This window comes from Lepeophtheirus salmonis, chromosome 14 (assembly GCF_016086655.4).
Source record: "Lepeophtheirus salmonis chromosome 14, UVic_Lsal_1.4, whole genome shotgun sequence".
In the NCBI taxonomy this organism is placed as follows: Eukaryota; Metazoa; Arthropoda; class Copepoda; order Siphonostomatoida; family Caligidae; genus Lepeophtheirus; species Lepeophtheirus salmonis.
This window is the reverse complement of record NC_052144.2, coordinates 16,261,978-16,276,931: the sequence shown is the minus strand read 5'-3', so window position 1 is coordinate 16,276,931 and position 14,954 is coordinate 16,261,978. Positions and strand designations below refer to the sequence as shown.

Sequence of the window (14,954 nt, the reverse complement as noted above, 5' to 3'; positions counted from 1 at the left end):
TAAAAAATAGTTCCTAATTTTACAAAAAGATTTAAAAAAAGTTTGAACAGTTTTGAAAAAATTTTAAAGGTAGCTCAACGGCTCTAAAGTTTTGAAAATTTACATTTTTAAATAAAATATTGAGTATTTGCTTGAATACTGTCCATAATTCTTTAATTAAATTTTTTTTGTTACGTTATTTTGAACATGTATACATTATTTTTTTTAGAAATTATTATAAAATATATTTTATTTTAAATTTAGTAAGGTCAAATTATTGTCTTACAAAAATGCTTTAATTTGAGGGTTATGGACAGTATTCAAGCTATGACCTATAAGCTATTCCCAGATTTACTGCGCACATAAAGGGTTACTTCAAATCTTGTAAATGTTTGTAAAAACAACAAATGTAATCCACACTTAATTATAAGAAATATTTTGTATTCTTATATTTACACATTGAATTGTAGTTGATGTATTGTGATTTATTGTTTTTACAAACATTTACAAGATTTGAAGTGTTCAAATTTTAATAATTTTGATGCATTGTTCTTTTGAATATGTTAACCAATTTTTTCCAAGACATCAATCCAACCGCCAGCCTTTACTCCCCTCTATTAACTCATGCATAGTAAAGTTCATGATTAACTCATTACGCATAATGTTAATTAGTTATATTCACTTAATTAAAATTAATTAATGAACTTTAATTTTACTTCTGTCAGTAAAAAAATGATCTCTTTCTTAAATACAAAAAACATACATCACATCTACGCAAAGAATACTCTATACATGGAAGATGCACTATTTTTTATTGTGTTTTTTTTACCAAGTAATAAATTTTTTTAGAGTTGACACATTTTTTTCATCAAAATAATAATTAATAAATACAAAATCTAAATTACTTAAGACATTCATTACACGACTGTTTTAAATCCATTCCTTTTTTCATTTCATAACTATTTCACAAATACAAAAATTGAAAAGAGGCTCTTATTAGTAAAAGAAAAAAAAGTGTGCGTTCCATGAATATATATATTATCATTTATTATTCCTTGGTCTATGGGCCTACCAATAATTATGGTTATAATTGGCCACCTGCTCTTCAACGAATTTATCCACAGTCGTGTTTTTATTAATGATATTATTTCAAATCGTATCAAGTAAGTTCATGATGGATTAAGCTTTAGTTTTTTTGTACCATATAATTTTAATATTATTTGGTTCATCTCTTTTCCAACGATCATTACTCAAAAACTGACGTAAAAGCCTGGACTTACCAAAAGTACCTATATATATATATATTAATTTACTTTTCAAATAGTTACCTACTATATTTAACAATTTACCAGTATTGATTTCAACATTAATTCATTAAGTACATTGCTTTTTAGGCTAAACGGTTAATACAGACGGCTGAGTAATGGTTTTATATGTATTTTTCATCCTTCACAACGACACTTAGTATTATATCAAACGTACAAAGTGGAATCAGAATTCCCTGCCAAAAATTGTCGACATAACATTTTATTATTATCCCATGTAAATAAATTGAAAAATGTATGTATTTATATTTTTATATAACATAAATACATACTTGCCAAAAAAATGAATGAATTCAAGCAGAAATAAAATAAATTTGTTTTACTATATATATTTGTATATATGGGATTATGTACAAATACTTTTTTATTTTTGAATCAAAATTTATTCAACTATTTTTCAGATAGTAATCAATATATTCGATGATTATCACCTTTCTTACTTTTATGGTTTGTTAATTTAATCCAGAGACTATTATACAGGTGTGCGCGTCTAAAACTGAACACTCCTTTAAATTTTACGCCAAGCACATATTCGTGATTTTATTGAGTTGAAACTGGTTTATACTTTAAGACAAGGGTCCTGACTAGTTATAAACAAAACTCCAGCAAAATCTAAATAGCAAAAGTGAAACAACAGCCGATAATATGGAGATACGTTGAGTCGCAATTTTGGAACTTTCCGCGCGGGGAAAAACTCCCACTGAAATTACCAAGGTTCTAAACTGCAGCCGCACCACCATTTACAGCGTGGTAGCCAAAGGGACAAATGAGGTGACCACAAGATCTAAGTCAAGCCCTCGAAGGTCGGACGAAATGGTTGCTCGTGAAAAAGTCTGTCGGGGACAAGAGAGGCAAAGTCACCGTCAGCGGCCTCTCCAGGGAGTTCAACGTCAGCAGAAGGACCATGGACCGGCTAGTTAAGAAAGATCTTGGCCTTAAGGTCTACAAGAGAACCCCTCGTCAAGCCCTCAAGCCGTAAAATTTAAAGGAGTGTTCAGTTTTAGACGCGCACACCTGTATAATTGTATCATATTGTGTATATCTTATTTTTGTTCCATCTTCTTTTTCAATTCATAATTTATGTAATATCCACTTCATGTATCCAATTCTGTCTAGATTCTTTCCAAAGATAAAAAAATTAAAGAATATGTTAAAAAACGAAAGATGTGAAAAAGATGAAGTTTTGCTATGTTAAAAACTACACTTGAGATACCGTCATAAAAATATGCTAACTGTAAGAAACAGAATATATATTGGATACAATAAAAAATTTAAATTATGATGAAATAATAAATAAAAAATACATAGTTTTCGGTATAATCAATCAATTAAATATTAAGATGATAATGTGATCAGTTGTTCATTTGTCCGTAATTGAAAAATAATACTTGTCTCTTATAAGTCTTTTAACACTGATTTGATAAAATTAAATATAACATAATTAATCTTTAAATATATTCCATATATTAAAAAAAAAGTAATGGCCCAAAAGATTTGAAAAGTTACTTAATTTGCAAACTATCACATAATTTACGACATTTTTTTTTTAAAGTTGAGAAATACAAACCTTCAAAAGGTTAATTGTTCAAAGCTGAAAGGTAATTTATTGATATATATTTGGTAGTTTAAAAACTTTGAACAAAAGCGTTTAAATGCTTAGTAAAAAACTAGATACTATGTACTGTCAATTGAATTAAATATACAAAATAATAGTACACTTAAATTCAACCCATGAGGCTAATATCTTCAAAAACTTTGTACAAATATATTAGCTCATAGCATTGCTCTCTATTTTCATATGAATTGCTAGATACCAACAAAATGTTTGTTTTATTTGTTAATTTTCAATGTGCATTTTGGGAAATTTACGCTCTTTTTCAAATTCCTATGTATATAACTATGGACATTTTTAGTCCTTATTTAATATAGGCAGATCTATTATGTAAATTTTGTAGTTGAAAATATATATTTATTGGGTGGGAAGTGTCAATCAAGAATCTATTATTTAGATAATTTTTTCTTTATTGTAATTGCTCCACTCAAGAAAATAAAAATGTACGTGCTAAAATTATTTAATATTTTACGATTGTTTATTAAATTACACGATAGGATTTAGATTCTCTAATTAAGAATGGTTATAAATGAACTAACAACTTGTAGTTTGTACAGTTTAAATAAATATCGTACATATAAGTTTAAAAAATGATATATAATATAAATCTGATAACTAACAGCTTCTGATGAAAGCCTTTGTTTTTAAATCAAAGTGATATAAGTGATTGGTAATTACATATCAAAAAAAGATACGTTAGTTTTTATTCACATATTGATACGACAGATATATTGCTTTCATAAAATCAAAGCAAAAAAGAAATTATCAATAACAGTTTGCTAATCGAAATATCATCTGTACTGTCAATAATTGTGTTTTTTCTTAACTTTTTGTTCATTTGAAATCCCAACCGTATTAATAAAAGCGAATATATTATATTTACTTACAAACAAAATAAAAGTTAGAAATAAAAAAATATCTTGACGAAAGAACAAAATATTGTATGCATTTTGAATACGAAGATCAATGGAAATAAAAATTGAGGAAGGGTATAATAGAATCAATATAAACATTTCTTAAAATTTTATCTTTATTACTAAAAATATTTATCAACTTTTTGCCAATATTTATATTTTTATGCACACATCTTATCAAGAATAAAAGTCAATAAATAAAATTATCAGTCTAGATTATAATTTATATCTAACAACGTATATGTACACTTTTTCAAGTATTTCTCTTGTAATTTGGAGAAAGAAGTCAGTGGGAAGACTTTTACTGAATGAAAGTTATTGTATTTTTTTAACAATTTATTCTTTGCTTCGTTATTGAAAAAAAAATTCTTCACACTGAAATAGTTATACTTTTTAAGTTACACGAACACATATATGTATATAATAACTTAAGTGAATAAAAAAATTAAATAAATAAGGCAAAAATTTGATAAAATGATAAAATTTATAATTCGTAAATTAACACTTTATTTTTTTCAACCATCTCCACGTCTGGATATCATTGATTACAGTGAAAATATTTTTTAATATCAATTTATGATATAACGTTAGTAATGCTATTTTCTAATGATTTTAATTAATAATTTATAGCATATATCATAATTTCAGTTTTATTTGAAATACATTTTTGCGGGGGGAAAAAAAGAAGATTTTGACTCTTTTAATATTTATTTAAATGATTTTTACATTAAATGTAGTGTACAATTATAAATTTGGTTGGAATTTGATAGCGGAAGTGATGTGTTTTTTTCCCTTTTTTCTCCAGGATCCCAAAAAATTTTTTTTCCCTTTTGGCAACTTTGAGTCAACATCATTAGAAATCTATTAACTTAAATATTGAAATATATATTTAACGACACTAAATGGCAAATGTGACATATTTATAAATAATTCTTTGTTTTGAAACTTGAATATTTTGGTTATATTTATTTTGATGTTTTTATTGACAAATAAGATTCGTAAATATATTAAAAGAGTTACTTTAAAAGTCAAACAAGCAATTTAAAATTGATTCAATGGATTTATACTAAAATAATAAAATTATTGAGTATTGACGTTAAAACAAAAATTGATATTAAATTATTAGAAATAAAAACAAAACATTTTTGCTATTTTGGACACGAAATATAATTTAATTTTTAAAATTTTTTTATTTTATTTATAGTTTTGTGTGTATCTTTTGAATAGAAAAATCTTTAGATCTAAGGAGTGTCTCTATATTTTGTTACATTTTTACTTTAACGCATTAAAATTATTTCATTTAAATTTGTTTAACCCGTGTTTCCTGTTTAATTAAAACAGTATTCTATAAATGTAACAGCATAGTTCTTATGTATTTGTGGTAATATAATTTGAAATTAAAACACATCTGAAGATAATTTCGTTTATTAATCTAGTTTTATTTATTAATTTGTTGAGTAATATATTAACTGTGATCATTTACCGCAAATTCCTTATAATACATGCAATAGTTTGCTATTTTATACATACTTAATTTAACACTTTATAGTTTTAATTTTTTTTTACTTTTTTTATTCGGATTTATTGTTGCCTGGCCTGCACAAATATAGGGCGGGCGTCCACGATAAATTGGAACTATCTTAAAATTCAACCTGCTTGATAAAAATGGAATTTGGAGTGTATTTGTTAATATGAAAAAGTTAGACATGATATTAAACAATAAATTTATTCAACATGTCCTCCCTCAGCAGCCACCATCTTCTCCATCCTGCCCCTAAGGATTTGCATGCCCTGATGACTTCCGCGGAATCAACAGCATTCCACTCCCTCGTAATGGAACCCGGGAACTATGTGGTGAAGACTGCACCTTGGCAAGCCACCTGTCATTCTGGACGTTGAAGCTTCTGTCGAAATTTAGTTTAGAATTAATTTTAATTTAGAAAAGGAGTAAATACTGCCTATATACTTGATTGATATAAAATGTTTATTTACATACTCTCATAGCTACTCCCATCTAATCTAAAACCCGTCAAGAACTGTTCTTCTAAAATATTCTTATACTTGTCAGGGTTACTAAGTCCTTTTTCGAGTTTTTTTCTTCGGTATAACAACAGGTTATATTTTCTACAACCTTATCTATAATGTCTCATAGACTTTCCCCAAAAAAATAAAATGAAGGTTGGCCAGCTACGTCATTCTTCCACACTGGTAAACCACTCTACATTGGATAGTAGAAATACGTAAACTGCTTAAAAGCATGCTCACATAACAACCAACTTAGATCAATTTTTACATCGAGCCTCTATTTTTTCATTTTGTTTAACAACTACAAAAGACTCGACGTATAAGTCTACACTACACTTCAGTGTAAACCTACATTTGCCGTTCTTTGAACACCCATATAACAAATTGAGTTTTTGTAAATAACATTAATGCGGGCAAAAAGATCAAAGACCAGAAAAAAACATGACTTTCTTTATATTGAATAAAAAGAAAAATGACTATATATATAAGTATATTATAAATATGTATATGGACTAAAATTTGATATAAACATGGTCCAGAATTGTAATTTACGGAACAATTCTGATTTTAGCTCATTAGCCTCAAAAATTGGAAATCCATTTATTATTTTTCAAAAATAGGCCGTATGTTTTTTTATCGATGTGAAAGATAGGTACTTCTGCATTCAAATTAGTTTATTAGATAAAAAATTCAGTTGTTACATTTGGTTATTTTGTTTTTACAATAATAAATCTGCTGTTACCTTATTAAGATGTTTGATAATATCAGTTATAAGAAAACCTCTATTTTTATAAATTTCTGGTTTCTTCTTGAAATTATTTATTTACTTATCTGGATTAATCTATATATATATATATAGTTTTTCTTAGCAATTTCTGTAATATTCTAGGAGTTATTATGAACTATTCATTGTCTTAACACTTTTTAATGAAGATGATGTTAAACAAAAATATGAGAAAAACATTATAGGGTCAGTACAATAATTGGAATAAGCTTTGACCTCATGAACATCCAGAACAAATTTATTATGACGATTTTTATTATTTAGTAGCATAGATGGTAATCGAATATTTACTTTGAATATGATCTTCATGAGCCTCAATCACTCCCTCAATTATCCAATGGTAGTCTTTTTCATTCATAAAGAAAAATATTAATCTTGAATAAACAGTCCCAAAGTTGGTAATATTGGTTTTACAGTCAATTTGTACTTTTGGAATTAGTAGATCTTAATAAATAACAATGAAATAGAGTTTAGGAAATAATTTCAAATTTTCAAAAAAATAAAAGCTGTAATCGGCTTTGTATTACAATTTGGAACCGTCGGTATTACTGATATTTTATTCTATTTCAACTCTGATAGCTCAACATTTGCATTTATATGCATTTATGAAGTAAAAAGGGTCGTAACCATTTTAGTTTATAAAGTCTTCCATAAGCGGTTCCATATGAAATTATACACACATTAATTTGAAATTCTTAAATGTGTGGAAATCAAATATTACAAACTCTAGTACTTATCATAATTAATTTTGGAGTTAATTGCGTTCAAAGAGTTTTGAAAATTTTTAATTAGCAAATCACTACCTGATGAGTGATCGTGTTTTTCTATCTCAACAATTTACCAAAAATAAAAACATACGTAAATTTATATTAGCAGTCACATAACTTCCATATGAACAGGAAAAAATTGCCTGTGATGGACTTTTATACAAGATTTTGGATGAGATCAAATTTATAACTAACTGTAATACAAGACCCTGTATAATTCACTCTGGATATTGAGGACAAAAGCAAAAGTATTTTCTCAGAGTTAACTGGTTTACTCTATCTCTTGAGGTCCTACAGTGATATAAAAATATTTGTTACATTCAGAGTTTTTTCAAACTCACCAATTCCCCCTACCTCTTCATACAGTTCGATTATTATTATAATATAAATAATACTTTAGCCCCTTCTATCTTTAATCTTGTACAACATAAAAGAAATACTTTTAATGATTGATAAATAATAAAGTGATAAATTCACGATTCTATACCTTATTTTCCTTCTTTTTCCATACAAAATACATTAATATTCTAATCAAAAAGGCACAAATAGAATAAAAAGTATTTTTTATTTTCAATATAGTTAAGTAAAAAAATATTATTTCGTAGTAAAGTTACTCCATAGGTAGTCGGATAGCTATATCCAAATATAAGATATATTTTTAAATATAATTCTTATGTGTTTTCATCTTTTGCCAAAGTAAACGATGATGAAAACACATAATATAGGTCTATATAAATTAAACATGATAACTTTCATATTCTAGAGGGATGTTAATTACAAAGAAAAATTGGGTGTTTGAAAATTAGTCCTTCCTCTTAACGACATCAAAAATGATATGAAAACCATGGTGGGCAACCTAAATGCTGTCGATGCAACACTACTAAAATGGCTGTCATATTCATAACCTTACACAAAGAACCACATCTATAGAACAAATGTCGAAACAAAGTCTACGTGATCAATATTTGTACCTCTATGCAACACTTTTTTTTGTACGCTAAATGTGTTGAAACTTTCTTTATAACTTGTTGACGATTAACTCAAATACTTCAAGTACTCTCAAATTACTCATAACACTTTTCATCCATTCTTGCTATTACTTATATTTACGTCTAGCTAAACCCGAATGTAAATGATATAATACCCATATCTATAAATATATAAAGGACGTGTTGTTCTATAATAAAGAAAAAATTAAAGTAATTATCTTACTCGTCATTACTGATATATCCATATCCAACATAAGTAATAACTAACTTCTATTATTTCATCCCTTAGAATGAATTAACATAGTAAATTCTGTTAAAGGGAAGAAAAAATTAGACACGTCATGAAAGAGTACGATAAAGTCACGTCATTTGGTGCCTAAGAAAAAAAACATTTGCCCAGAAAAAGGATTTTAGTACCACCCAAGGAATCAATTAAAGCTAAAATTCATTATCACCCCTTGGTTTTATAGCTTTGGGAAGAACAAACAAAAAAATAACAGCAGCTTGATGAATTAATATTTTATTTCTATTTTGCAGGGTATCAACTGACATTTGTTTTGAGGTCTCTTCGCACGCTTAAATGTGCATAAGTTATCTTGCCTTATTGTTATTCCTGTCATATTCTTACATCGAATCATAAAGGAAACAGAAATATATTTAGATTTGTAAATAATAAGCTCTGCCGGTATGTGAAAAAGAAAAAGAAGAAAAATACCTTTAAAAATATTGAAAAGAAGATTGTATTCATTATGTCATCTCGCTTTTTTATTTATTTACATAACAGTAGCACATATTTTTTACAACTCTAAAGATATATTGTAACAGTTTGCCAGCAAGTCATACTTTCTATCTCAAAATTGGAGACTGCTCAAGTGGAAAAGTTGAAATTCAATTATTAGATCATCATAATAATAAAGAAAATAACTCTGCTAAGAGAACCGACGTGTCACAAAAAGTATACAATTGGAGTAGGAGAAGGACATATTCGGACAATTGGCACAAAAGTAGGATCATGAAGGAATAACAAAAATATCATTATGTTGAGGATGTTGTTATTTAGTCTCTAACGAATAATTCGCAAGCAGGCAGGATGAAATAGACTTAAAATATATCCGTGGTCTGATGAATAAGACCAATATATGCACAAAAAAGTCGAAAGGTCTTTCATATTGAGATGTCATCTCCTCTGGCCTGATCCCTCAGTCCATAGATCCACTACGAGCCCCCTCTCTTAATACTCCACAAGAAAGTCACAATATCCTCCTTAGTAATAGTCCCTACTAATACTTTTATAATGGCACTAAGCTTTAAACGCCCCTGCTCCTCCACATAGGTAATAAGACCTTCCATACACTTTCATGATCTTCCAAATTTCTATTTCCATAAGTAATTTCCTTATTATTAAAAGGGTGCAATAATTGAATTTCAACTTTCTGTTTGAGTGTTCTCCAATTTCGAGATAGAAAGAATGACGTGTAGAAATACTAATACAGTTTTTCCAAATCTTCGCAGACAAAGTGTAAAAGAGATTTTAATAGAAATATTTAATATATTATTTTACACTCACTTTTATTCAGTACTTCTATACAGCTCTAACAAATATTGATTTATTCTATAAATTTTATATCTAATCATAATGTAATTAGATCTATTGCAGCCTCATTCTTAAGAATATGAACATATATAATTGAGTTATGAATATTCAGGGTATGTTACATATATCTAGGTATTATTTGACAAAGTATGGATAGTTTTTTTTTGTTCTTATTGGAGAGCAGAGATGGGATATCGGATCAAATACAGATGTGTATGTTAAAGTTATACAACTTTCTGAAGATAATTCATTATTTGAAAGAAATGGATATGTGAATATACATATTATGTACGTAATATATTCTCCCCTCAGAAACATAATTTAAGAATATATTAAAAAGAGGGGAAAGGAAGTAGATCTAATGGAAAATATTTTCTACCCATTTCCAAAAGTTAGGAATTAATTAATGTAACAAAATATTTTTTTGTTCTGTAAAATCAATAAAAAGTACAGTGGCAATTCCTTTCTTCATTGAAAAAATTTGATCATCATTATTAGTGATGGGCAAAACATTAAGATAGTAGTAGAAAAACAATAGATAGTTTTTTTCTTTTTTGAAATTATTATCATTCTTTGATAGATCGTCATCAAAATGACATCCCTCGCATAAAGGTTTACAAATTTGCCTGTAGGTCTATTTTTCTATTTCTATCTGGAAATTTGAGAAATCGTAAGTAGAAGGTTGAAGTTAACTGACGCAACCTTTTACTTAAAAGGGAAAAACATGTTAATTAAAATGGCATTTTCGGTGCAAGTCATTAAATAGATATTTATCAAAATTATACATTTAACTATCTTTCTACTCGAATTTCACGAGTGAATGTGAGGAAATTTAAATTTTTGATGAATTACTATTTAAATAATTAATTAAAATAGGTGCGCGTTATATGCGAGTCATCAAAAAATTGATATGAATTTTCCCTTTTCGAGGGATAAACTATCATTTTATGAAAAAGTTTACTAAATACTATATGTAGAATGTACTAACATCTAACAATTGTATATTTAAAAAATATGATCTATGCATTTATTAAAAAATATACCCAAAATGAGGGAAAGTTATCATTTTTTCAAAAACTTTGAACAGAATGTGCATCCTGAAGATGAAATCGTAAAGTGAGGAAATTTTGCACACCTTATTTTCATACACCAAGGCAATCTTCTGTCCTATTTGTAATCGAAATTCAAAAAAAGTTGAAAATAAATCCGGCCTAATGAACATCTCTAATCATAAGATATACATCTTTAATAAGTACAACAATTTCATTTTTCAAATAGTATATTTTATTTCTTTATATATATTTCAATACATATTCTCGATATTACTTCACAATATTAACCTTATAGTAAGTATATGTACCACATCCTTTTTTCCTACCGATTGAAAGAAAAAATGACTCAAAATCAGTAGGTAGTAGGAAAAATGTAGGAATATTCTTCATTAAGTATGGGAATTGTTTACAATGGAGCCAGAGCTCATTCGAGTTTAATAATTTTTTTGATCGGAACACTAATACATTTCAAGAAAAGTAAACAATGGACGGCTGAAAAATAAATCCAATAAAAATCTTAGTGGGATATCGACATAAAAATGAAGAAGATTGAGAATTTGTAAATAGTATTTTCGTCTTAAATAAAGTGATTAATTAATTTTATTTTGACTTTTTTCTTTCATTTTAGTTTTTTTGATTAAAAGCTTTTGAAAAATACAGAAATACAAAATTACTGTTATTAAATGGACATAATAAAATGAAATATGAGAAGATTGAATCCAATTTCCGATATATATTTTTTTAATATTTTATATGAACAGTTGAATTGACTAAAACAAATGTTTTTATTTTATGTCAATGTGGGATAACATCTTTTAATTAAAATTATTATAATAAATATTATTTAGAATAAATTTGTACCATATTTAGTGATGTATATAATATGCACAAATGTTCAACAATTCATTAAAATACATTAATAATATCATTAGGATATTTAAATATATATCAGCCAGCCTCTATTGTCTGCACGTCACTTTGATTTTAAATAAATTATGTATACCTATCTATTTTTTTAAAAGGCAGCTTTGTTTAACAAATTAATCATTGGAATGACAAGGATAAATGTGATTATTTTGTCAAATAAGATTCCATTGTATGATTCTTGTATCCATATTTAAGAATGTGTTGTATATACTGAATATATAAATTTAATAAACCTTTATAATAATACTCAATGTTATAGGGAAGCATACCTAAAGAGGGAGGGTGCGTTCTAATTTAGAGAAGTTACGTCTGCAAAACAGACAAGACCTCACTAAATTGTTTGAAAAAATATATACACATTAAATATTTATTTCCCATTGCCAATTTGGTCTAAAAGCTGTTTTGGACAGACAACTAGGGCATTAAATGTTTAATCAGTATTTTGTCTTGAGCTCTATTAGTGTATATCAGTCAAATCCTCATTCTGTATTGGAGAAGACATAAACTATATGTTATCATATATAACGTTGTTCCTCAAATTGGGGTTAGTGGTCCTTCAGAGGATTGGAAAAAGTGATTTGAGAGATTTTTGCAGATTTTTCGGTAGGACTTATTTATTAAGCCATCTAAAATGTTATATGTAAAGAGACCGCCGTGCAGTCTTTATAAAAATAGTATGAGGACAACTCATATATGTAGGTATATAGATCCTAAAGTTACCTACTTTACATAATAAACTGACTGCATTTTGTGTATTGCATAAAATTGTCGCAACCTTGCATAAAAAATAGATTTGAGTGAGTCATAGAATCCATTTCTATGATATTATAACTAATTCTTGTATTGACAATTTACTCCAAATATGGAATCATTAATCTTTTTAAGCCTACTATACATATGTATATACAAAAACCAAAAATGGTTAAAATAATTATAGATTATTTTTAAGGGCTCTTGTTTACTCATCCGTCACACTCCACCCGCAGCTATATGTCTAATACTTAGCGCATTCTTTAAAATATTATACGGTTATAATTCAAACTTTATGGCTCATAAATTCACAAATGGATAAATATCGTAAATTACTTAATGTGAAAAAAATATTGTAAATCAAATACTAATGCAAATATCAGGTATACTAATTCAATGATGAATAAGGTAACTTGAAATATTATCTACATAAAATTGATTGAGTTGTAGCAAAATCAATGGAATTGATTATAGAGTTAGAAGAAAACTCTTTTTAACATAAATGTAATAGGATGATTATCTTATGATATTTTAAAACCCTCAAATTCATTTTTTTTAAATTCACACATCATTGAGTATTATGTGATATGTAAAAAATAGTGATTTGTTTCAAACCATGGGAATTTTTGTTTATTCATTTGTATAATTATGAGAATATAAATTTTACAGTTGTATTGTTCTATATGTAGCCTTTATTATAACATTCTGATAATTGAATATATATATTTAAGTAGTGTATATGATATTCACTAAAATGCCTTAAAATGGCTTAGTCGATGAATAAAAGAAGAAGGAACAGTCTTCTTTTTTTCTTCTTCAAAAAACGAAAAATCGGTTTTGTATCGGTTTGAATCACACATATGAATATGTACAATAATTTTTTCAAGCCTTATTATTTTATTACCAAGTAAGTATGTAGATATATTGATATCGAGTGTGTCATATGTAGATATTCCAGGGAAATATATTTTACTAATATTAAAAAGTAATTATGAACATAATAGTCTAAATAATCAAATATCATCAAATCAGATAATATGTCAAGTTGGATGGAGTAAAATTCGCACCTTTCATGGCATTGATTTATTTTTCTTCGATTTTTTTTTTTTTCATAAAACTATACATTTTATGGGCGATAAGCTTAGAGATCCGTAGCTGATCGATTTTAGACTACAAATGAGCATTATGAATAATATTTTGCAATTATTGACTATTTATGTAATAAAATTAAATGAAGGTATACATATATCCCCTTAATAGAAAGCTGACAATTTTTACTTTCCTAAAATGAATAATTATATATATTTTTTTGGTTTCTATAATTATAATCCTAATATTTTGTGGAAAAAAAAGAAAAAAAAATAGTAAAAAATATTGCCTTTTGCAGCAAATACAGCCTTTAATCTGTTAGCCAATGCATCGAAGTAGGCATAACCATATTCAAAGGGATGCTACTCCAATTCATAATTAGGAAGGTGCTTAGTACATGTAAAATTGTATGGGGTTTAACAGAGACCTTTTCTCTAAAATGGAGCATAATGCAAAATCCAATGAATTCAAATTTAGATTTTATGAATTTGTTGTTCCTCAACCTTGGAAGATATGTCTTGCACCACTTTTGCGTCATATTAAACGAGTGAGCCGGAGTATGATCTAGTTGAAAGATCTAAGCCTCCCCTTTAAGAGGGAATTGGCCCATGCCAAAAGACCTTATTTCACGGTTTGTGATCAAGTACTCAATACTGTCAATTTTAATCCGAGAGGGGTCAAAGACAATAAGAGACTTAATAGATACACTGATAACATTAGATATCATCACTGACACTTTTTTTTTTTTTTGGCTTCCAGCAGATTCTACTGAGTAAACCAGATTATTCTTAGGCCAAAACTTGATAATTTTATTTATTGAATTTAGCTTCAATAGAAAAAACTAAGTCATGACTAAAAACAATGTTGTGAGGCATCAACAAACGGTCGAAATTCTTGCTTCTGTTGAAACTTTCTTCTCTTATATATGAAAGATCGCCAACAAATGTGTACGTAAACTTTGTAAGCAATTAGTATATATCTTATCACCAAAAATTTTATGACGATATCTTTAATTTCTATGAGAAATTTATGAGTACTTGGGGTTCACCTGTTGTAAATTAATCCTTTTTAAATTTCTTAGGACCTAAATAATACGGATTTAAATATTTTTTATGTTATATTGATGTATTCAAGACTTGATTAGACA

The 14,954-nt window shown here is 27.2% G+C and overlaps 1 protein-coding gene and 1 long non-coding RNA gene across 6 annotated transcripts in view; one reads left to right on the top strand and one right to left on the bottom strand.

The window, feature by feature from the left end:
* LOC121129161 (neuronal acetylcholine receptor subunit alpha-7) overlaps positions 1-14,954 on the bottom strand; it is a 131,473-nt gene that overhangs the window by 58,955 nt on the left and 57,564 nt on the right. The window lies entirely within an intron of this gene.
* On the top strand, positions 4,104-5,795 carry LOC121129162 (uncharacterized). The gene is made up of 2 exons (XR_005868356.2): positions 4,104-5,529; positions 5,579-5,795. It is a non-coding gene; the product is annotated as an uncharacterized lncRNA (long non-coding RNA).